Below are 9,627 nucleotides of genomic sequence, written 5' to 3'. Positions count from 1 at the left end.
TGTAGACCAGGCTGGTCTCGAACTCACAGGGATCCACCTGCCTCTGCCTCCCGAGTGCTGGGATTAAAGGCGTGCGCCACCACCACCCGGCTCTGAACAGATTTTAAATATCGTGTATGTTCCAAATACCATATACAGTTCTATTTTTCTCTTTTCCCTCCCTCCCTCCCTTCCTTCCTTTCTTTTAGAAACTGTTTACATACTTACCACGTCTAGGGTCTGACACTATTTGTTGACTTGACTGGTGATTCAACTTTTGAGCAATCTCTTAAGACAAGAGGTGCTGCCTGATCATAAACATCAAGAGACCATCTTGGTTTTTGGATCATTTGACAAAAAGCAACGACTAACTTGGTTTTCTCTGAAACTCATGAATTTCTTGTCTCCAAGTTTAGAACTCAGAAGAACAGTGTAGCTGCTAGAATTCGCTTACAAACAAAAGGATGGAGTTTATACCATTTCGATTTCTTTCTGACAAAGGAAAGCCCTAAAGTTAAAAAATAAATAAGACCATCAAAAAATGTTAAGTATTAACATATGCAATCAGCCTTGAAGAGCTGAGTAATTTAACAATTGCTCTGCTATACTAAGGCCGAAGAACATTCTGGACCTTGTGAAACTATTTTATCAAAAGAGGCGAAGCAAGTTGCTAATATCCACCCTCCTGTTGAGAAAGCTCCAGTTTCTGCAGCAGTGGCTGTGTTTGTAGCTAATACTGGGATATATTAAAAAGAGAAGTTAAATGAAAACCTGTTTGATAAAATGAATGAGAGAGTGTGACTCACTGGGTACCAGCTGATAAACTGTTGGCAGAAGAAATTCGTGCCCCGTTTTATTCTAATTGACAAACTGCAGATTCAAAGTGCCTCAGAAGGGCTGTTTGTAGTTACAACGCTAACTCAGATTTAAGATCAGAATTTCTCTGTATCTTCTTTTTTTATCAAGCAGTGTGTTGCCTTTCTTTATGCTGGGAGTCAGATCTCCACAGGTATGTTGATTTCTACATGTTTACTTTCAAAGATAGTACCTCCTCCCCCACCCCCACCCCTACCCCCCACTCCCGATAAAACTGGGAGGAATTTGTTAACAGCCCTTTTAAAGAGACAACCTAACCACCTACTTCCTCCAGTGTGATAGCAAGCCCATTGCTTACGTAACTGAGCGCTCTCTGGGAAGCTCCCACTGGCTCAAGGGAGCTCTGTCCAGGCCCCTATTGTACTTTCAGTAATGAAGTCCTTTGTTTCTGACCCAGGCATCCCGTGTCTCTGCCAACTTGTATGAAAACTGCCCAGCTTGTTCTTAGCTTGCAAGTAGGACAAAATGCCAAATTCTGATCATTTATCTTCCTTAGAGAAAAGGGGTGGAGGTTGATACAGAAAGGATTTTCAACACCACAGCCTTTCTAAACCCAAGATTCAAACTACAAAGTTTCTAGTATTATTAATTATGTTTTAAAAACTCACTTTAGCCTACAGATTTTTTTAAAAAAATAATAGCTTGTCTCCATGATTCAATCAGCATTGTATAGGCAACAGTACATACATACCAAACAATATGGAATATATAAAATTTGGTAACTTTACCAAATATGTATGTGTGTGTGAGTGTGTGCTTTAAATCACATACTTTTCTTTTTATAAGATGTTCGTTATACTTCAACATACTTCCTGTGTAAATTGAACATCGAGTAACAGGCACTGTAAGCTCTAAAGTCTTATTCCTCAACACAGGACTATATCAGGCACGCACTGTCTCTCTCCCCTTTTCCTAGAGTGAAAATAAGGGGGGCTGTAATTTCCTTTGCCCATAGCTGCACGGCTGGTATCAGAGATGAAGACAGAATTCAGACAGTGTGCCTAATGGCGCCATAACTTTCCCCTCCCTCTTCCCCTCCAACTAGAACATTTCAAAATATAACAGGAAGTATTTGCCATACTAAAAAGAAACTGTTCAAAGAATATAAAGAATGACAGCAGTTGGTGGCACACATCTTCACTCCAGAGGCAGAGGCAGGCAGATCTCTGTGTTTCAGGCAAGCCTGATCTAGACAGTAAGTTCCAGGACAGCCAGAGCTGTTACACAGAGAAACTGTCTTGAAAAACCAAAAACAAAACCAAAATAAATAATTAAAAAAATGGCAGTAGTAAAACTAACTAGGCAAACAAAAAACAAAACATATTACTTTGACCAAGAAAAACAGCCTCCAAATAATCAATGTAATCACTTCTCTAATAGGAGATACATGTTTTCTGGTGGCCATGAATTTTACATGATTACAATAACCTAGACAACCATGTATAATAGATCACACTTCTAATACCAGTCCTGGGAAGACAGAGACAGGGAAATCCCTGGGGCTGGCTAGGGGGCTATCGAAGAATAACAGACAAGCTCCTGGCCAGCATAAAACTATATCTCAGAACAAAAGGGAACACTGACTGAGAAAGAGTACCTAGGTTGTCCCCTGGGTTCACATGTACAACCCACCCCCAGCCTCTGTTACACACTCACACGCACACACTCCCCCCTATCCACACACACAGCAGGACTTACTGGTCATTTTGAATTTCCATTTAATTCTGCATTGAAGATTGAAAGGGGGGCTGTTTATTTTAGATGGGGCCAAATCAAGAGGCAATACTGGAGTTATTAGGTCTGAGTATTTGTGAGAACAATAGTTTACTATGTCAGGTTTATTGTTGAATTCAGACTGCTTGGAGTGACAGTTCAGCTAGTGAGCCTGGGTTCTAACCGCCTGGCATCCTAATGGAGTGTTATTCTCTCTTCAGATAGAGTAAGAAAAGCAGGAAACTGTAACTTTGGGGGAGAAGGGACCCATAATGAAAATGAGTTGCTAATTCTTATAATGCAAACAAAAGTGATCTGAAAAATTAATGACTTTTTGACATCATTGCCTGTAAAAATGATGAACAAGAAAAAAGCCCCGTGTCCCAGCCGGACGAAAGGATAGCCTATTAGATATGCAAATTAATTCTGACAATGTTTAAGTCTATATAGCACAGCAGTAGAGAGATTACACACATTGCAACTCTGTTAGCACAGGCTTTTTATGGAAAGAAATCCCAGCCTGGGTGGATAAAACAATGGAACTTTATTTCTCATTGTTCTGGAAACTGGCACTTTCAGACCAAGATGCTCTGGGCACAGTAGTAGGTGATAGGTCGGTTCCTGAGGGGCAGAAAGCTGTGCCTCCCTATGTCCTAACATCCTGTTTGTTCCATGAATGAGGGTGGGAAGAGAGGAAGAAATTTCTATAAATCTCTTCTAAGAGTACTAACCCTTGGGGCTGGAGAGATGACTCAGAGGGTAAGAGTATTGGCTGCTCTTCCAGAGGTCCTGAGTTCAATTCCCAGCAGCCACATGGTGGCTCACAACCATCTGTGAGATCTGGTGCCTTGCATGCCAGAAGAACATTGTATGCTAAATAAATAAATAAATAAATAAATAAATAAATAAATAAATAAATAAGTCTTTGTTATAAAAGAGTACTAACCCAACAGTACTAATCCAATCCTCATTGCCTATCTAAATAATTACCCCTAAATACTCAGTCTCCAAATGCTATCACATTAGGATATACGATTTAAGTATATGCCTTCGTTAGAGACACAAAACCTGAAAGTTTGAGGAAGTTAGTTATAATTTCTACTATTATTATTGTCATTGTGGCTCCACCATGCTATTTATGTACATTATGCTAAAAGTGAACTCACATGGATTTCTTAAATACATATATTATATATGTGTACGCACAATTAGGTGTACTTTCTCCCAAAATTAATCTGTATAATTTTATGCACTATTGGTCAATAAAAACAATATAAAATGAGGCCAGTCCGTAGCAATTTTATTAGAAGTTCACAATGTTTTTTTTTTCAGCAGCTGAACAAAGGTTACTGTCCACCAATGAAGACAGAGAGGAAAATAAAGTCCTATTTTCCATTTATTATATTAACCAGCCAGTTCAAAACTGACCTTTCTAGAGCAAAGCTTTCAACAACAGTTTTCTGCTTCTAATTCTAGTGATATTAAGTACTGTGTTGGCAGAAGCACAAACTTTAAAGCAATTTAGCAAATTGTGCACATATGAGAAGTGTCAACAGGGCTCTTCACAAGGCTTCGGAAAACACACATCCTGCCTTGGTTATTTAGCCCTGTTAAGCAATTTGGATTCAATGCAAACTCTTGAGAAATATTGATCACAATATGTGTACACAACGAAGGCTCAACATGAGCTGCAAGACTATAATTAGTAACCCTCAGAAAGCGAGCTGCCGCTTGGGCAAGAATGGAAACATGTCTGGGGTAACTTTTAACTCCAAGCTGCACGCTTGTGAATATAGATTGTTTACAGATGCCATAGTTTTCTATGCTCACAAAACTGAGTCCATAGCGCTACGTAAGTTAAACATGTTGTTTTCAATTATGCCCATTTGTTAGTAATTTGCTTATTTGCTCAGTACGCCTAGACAGAAACATTAAAAATAGTATCATCCAATACTGCTCTGATTCTTAAATAAATCATGAGCTGAGTTAAAAAAAAAAAACCTCAATTCTGTGTGGGGCACGTGAAATAAGATCACCCCTACTTTGTAGAACCCTCGGTGTGAATAGCCAGGTAATAAGAATGAATAAATCGCAACTCACTTATTAATATAGCAATCAATGCCCAGTATAGCTTTGTGTACATTGTTGTGTCTGAACTTTATGTAACTGTGTTGTGAAATGAGTAGTCCTAGTGACACTGTAGAGAGAATCTGGATATTAATAAGTGGCCTTGCTGAGGAAGACACAGATCAGAAGAGTTAGCCAATATTTTTTAAATAAAGCATGGCCTGATTATTCTTTGTGTGAAGAAAATCTCAGCCCATGGTGCTTACATAGGTTTGAATAGGTGAGTGGAGTCCCGTTCTTAGAGCTTTTAAAGGGACTTACAATGTGATAACGGAGTGATAAGATAGTTAATTGCTCAAACAATCCAAAGTTAAATTTTGAAACTAAATAAAAAGAAAAAAAACAAGTAGTTTCTTTTCTTCACGAATGTAGGCATATGTACTGATGTGGCCCAGGAGCCAGGAGTAGAGCTGGTGCCAAGACCCTGAGCAGCTCAAGAAACCCAGTAAAGCATCAACCAACCACCAGCATCCGCTGAGTTTAGTTTACCTTGGACATCTGCTTCGCTTTCTGGCCTCTAACCGTAAGTCTCAGTTGCTCTTTCTTCCACCCAAACAGCATCCATGGCACACACACAACCACATTAAGGGGCTGTGGTGAAGTTTTAATTAAAAGGTATTTATAGAAATAAGAGGCACAAGTCAGGGACAGTCCAGAATCCTGTTTCAAGTGTTGTCAAACCATTTCCATCCTTGGGCTGAAGATGCAAGACAAGGATGACAAGGATTCAGCTGCTGAAATCTGTGTGCAGATTCTATTTGAAGGAGGTAACCTGACCTGTGATCTTCAGTGTCCCAATGCATGATGAAACGGATGAACTAGAGTTAAGGGAGTAACTCAAAATCTTATTCCATTCCCTGACTCTGATCTTCAGCCAATGACTCGTAATCAGAAGCTAGATGAAGGAATTCACAGGAGCTTCCTAGACAGAGAGCAACGTACAGCAGGATGGACAGCAGACCTTCAGGGGCAACCAGAAGTTATCACATGCTGAAGGAAAAAAAAACTTCTCAAACTTAACAACTCTTCAATTAGAGCCTCAACCTATAAGATTACTGTGTAAGGATGTAAGAAAAGAGGGAGAATCCAGATGAATTATGAAGGGCAAATATTTACGGAATAACTACATTTAACGGTGTATCTGGGTTTTTTTTTTTTGGTTTTGTAATGTGTGCATCTGGTGTTCATCAATTATAAGTCCATAATTTGAGCAGATAGGCTGTAAATTGGGATACAGAGATAAGAAAGAGAGAGACTGAGACAGAGAAAGACAGAGAATATGAACACAACTCTCAATGCAGCCAACAAGATTATAGGAAAGACTTGGGCCACCCATTACATGGAGAACTATGGTAACTAGTTCAGGAGAAGGAGGAGAAAGAAAAACAGGGAGAAAGGAAGATGCCATCTTGCCACAGGACATCTATGAGAGAATATGCCCATAAAGTGTCTAATAAAACCATACGGGGTGATACCAGAAAATATAATTACATGAAAATAAGTTGTACAAAAGTGGATTGTATGGGAACACATGAAAAAGAGGTTTAAAGACAGGAAATATTAACTCATTATATGTCAATTTTCTGTATAAAGTGTCTTTCTGAGCATTGTTTTAGATGACTCTGCACCCAATTAAGAAGAGGTTAGAAGGAAACAAGGCATGCGTCCTGGAAAGTCGCTTTCTCAGATGATATGTTAGTCTCACCACACAGAAAATCATCTAAACCTAATGCCTCAGTTGCAGCAATCCTTTCTTTACTGATGATTTTAGATTTTTCTCAAAGATGATTTCGAGAATTCATTCCCACTCTGATGGCAAGAGAATGGGTCCATTGGTTTTTCTCACTGGTTCCAATATTAGCCATGGAACGAACATTGCAAAACTATTTTAGCGATTTGGCAGTTGAGTGCAGGCTCAGCTGCCGGTGTCTGAAACATTGGCATGTGTCGCGCAACTTCCTTTAATCTAGGTTTCTCCTTTTGCAAAATGAAGATAATTGCTACCAGAAGATGGAGCAATCCCTTTCATGTTGTGACCAAACAATTCATCTCAGTGTGCATAAACAAGCAAATGTATTAACTCATGTAACCCCAAGTCTGAAATTGGCTTCTCATCAGGTGTTATTTGGCCTATCAGTAGTTTTCCCAAATGAGTATCCCTCCAGCTGTCCCTGCTGCCTCCATTTATAGGATATGAGAGAGGGCCTTTCCCAAAACTCCTCTCAACCCTTGATTAGCATCAGCCTACTGTCAAAAATAGCTACAGGAGATTTCTAGTCTCATCTCCCTGGTTCTTACTGGATTCTGGTCCCATCCACATCTGATTGCGATGGTTAATGTGGGCCCGTGGAATAGCTTGAGCTAATCAAGTTCGAGGGCATTGGTTCTCAACCTTTCTGATGCCGTAACCCTTTAACATGGTTCCTCGTGTTGTGGTGACCCCCAACCATACAATTATATTCCTTGTTACTTCATAACTGTAACTTTACTATTGTTATGAGTCATAATGGAAATATCTGTGTTTTCTGATGGTCTTAGGCAACCCCTGTGAAAGTGTCACTCACCCCAAAGGGTGTTTGAGAACCCCTGCTCTAGATCTACAAATTCCTACTCTATGGGAAAAGGGTCAATCATACAAAGTAAGGTTTGAGAATGGGAAAGGTTGTTTTGCCTAAGGAATTCTGGTGCAATTTTACTAAAAACAAAATAGCAAATACTGAACAGGAAAACGTGGCAGGCTCATTCATGGTTCGATTCAGTAGTTGTGAAAACTGAGGGGGTAATGTGTAGAAACTTCTGGAAAAGAATATAGATGTATTTTTTCTTCAATGACAAGCAAATGGAAGTCACTTAAAATTCAGCCACTCACTCTTGGCTATGAGCCAGACTGCAGACTGTTGCAGGTGATATGAAAAGATTTAGAAGGTTAAAAGCATCCTGCACAGCTTCGTGGAACTGAATTTTACCAGGAATGACATGTAAACAAAAATGCCACTCCCCAAAAGAGCCAAGTGGTCAGCAGAGAGGAAAGTCCATCGCTACAATCTTATGGGAAGGAATAAGGTAGCTTAGGCCACCCCCAAACAGCCCTAAAATCAGCCTCGGCATCTTTCATTCTGCCCCTTGCATAAAGGTGCCTTTCCTCTATGACCCTGCACCAGAAGAACTTGAGCTCCTAAGCAGCTTCATCTGAATGTCCTTTCCATGACCATTAGTGGTATTGCACAGTGAGAAGGTTACACTGGCTTTTTAGAAACTACAACACTTTAATCATAGCCATGACTTTAAATTCCTACTGGGAAACACAAATCGCCTGCTTTTCCTGCTAACTGCCTCAGGATAATCCATGCCATGCCATTTGTGGCTTGCTCTGCTTTAAGACCTGCTAAATCTCATTCCGCGCCGCTACGGTTTGATCACGAAACTCCACAAGGTGGCAGCAGAGGAGTCTTCATCCAGGCTAGGCTGGTGAAGAAATCAAGCCCGTGTGTTCTCACACACTGACTTCGGAGTAAGGCAAATGGAACAAGGTCTGAGAGTTGACCAGGCCGTCTGCGTCTGCCAGCGTTTCGGAGGAGACCCCGGGCTAGAGTGGGAACATCCAGTATTCTGTGTGAGGAAAAGTTCAGGCTTTTCTCTCTGGTTCATTGTTGCCATGCCACAAGATAAATACAGCATTATTGCCTCGATGACTAATGAGCCAAATGTGTAAACACAAAAGCAGGTTGCTCATAGAGTGGAGAGAGTTTTCCTGAAGTCTGTCCAGACCGTGCACACTCTCCACACCTACGTCCGTGCTTACTGTTGTCTACCGAAGTCATAGATCCTTTACTTTGAGATATTTTTAAATAAATGATTTGGTGCTATAAAATAATTTGAATCATGGTATTACTGTAAAGAGAAAAATTGGTCACATAGCATAAACATGTCCTTTCTGGGACTTTTTTGCTGATTTTCTGGGGAAAAAAATAAATAATGAAGTCATCTGTTTTAAATAGATTTTGAGAATTTGAACAAGATATGAAGATCAGGGGAAAGTATATAAGTTCTGAGATGAATATAATCACAGCAACAATACCCAGTGTATGCGTTGCTAATTAGAAATTTAGTAGAAAATTAAGAACGTGATGAGGAGTGTTAAATGTCAGCTTGATCTGGGATCCCCTGGGAGACAGGCTTCCAAGCATACCTGTGAGGGATCATGTTGACCATGTTAAATGGATTTGGGAAGACCCATCCTAAACGTGGCTGGAACCCTCCCTGTGCTTGAGACCTGGCCTAAGTGAAAAGGAGAAAACAAGCCTAGAATTTATTCCTCTCCCCATTCTGATTGTGGGTCTCATGTGACCAGCTGCTCTAATCACCGCCTCACTGTGAAAAATGCAAACCTTCCCTGCTCTTGAGCTAGGCGCTCAAATAACCTTTTCTCCTTTTTGGTTGTCTCTGTTGTGCGTTCTTTTATCATAGCAACAGGATAAGAGGCATTATAATTTCATAATGGAAAATGGAGTATAATCTATGATCTCAGCAAATATTTGGATCATCTTTTCCTTCCTTCACCAGGTTTACACGCAACCTTTTTCCCAATGATAGCAATAGCGGCCTATCTATCATTGAAGTCCCTTTCCCTCTCTTAGCCAACTGGCACACATGTTCAGAACCTGGCAACTTCCTAGGGCTTGATCCTAAGAGAAATCCACAGAATAAAGACAGCTGCCTAGACTAGCTCACCTTGCTACTTTGATGGGTGTAAATGTACTATGTGTGAAATCATCTAAAAATTCATTTTTATAAGACTCCCTTTATATGGAAATTGGAAACGCTTTCCTAAGTCCAGATTGTATAAAATTGAGGGGGGAAAGGAAAGGAAAAGAAAGGTGAGGAGAGGAGAGAAGAAGAAAGGAAAGGAGAGGAGAGGGGAGGGGAGGGGAG

The sequence above is a fragment of the Microtus ochrogaster genome, chromosome 4, assembly GCF_000317375.1.
Source record: "Microtus ochrogaster isolate Prairie Vole_2 chromosome 4, MicOch1.0, whole genome shotgun sequence".
Classification (NCBI taxonomy): Eukaryota; Metazoa; Chordata; class Mammalia; order Rodentia; family Cricetidae; genus Microtus; species Microtus ochrogaster.
The sequence above is the reverse complement of the archived record's forward strand: the minus strand, read 5'-3'. Positions refer to the sequence as shown.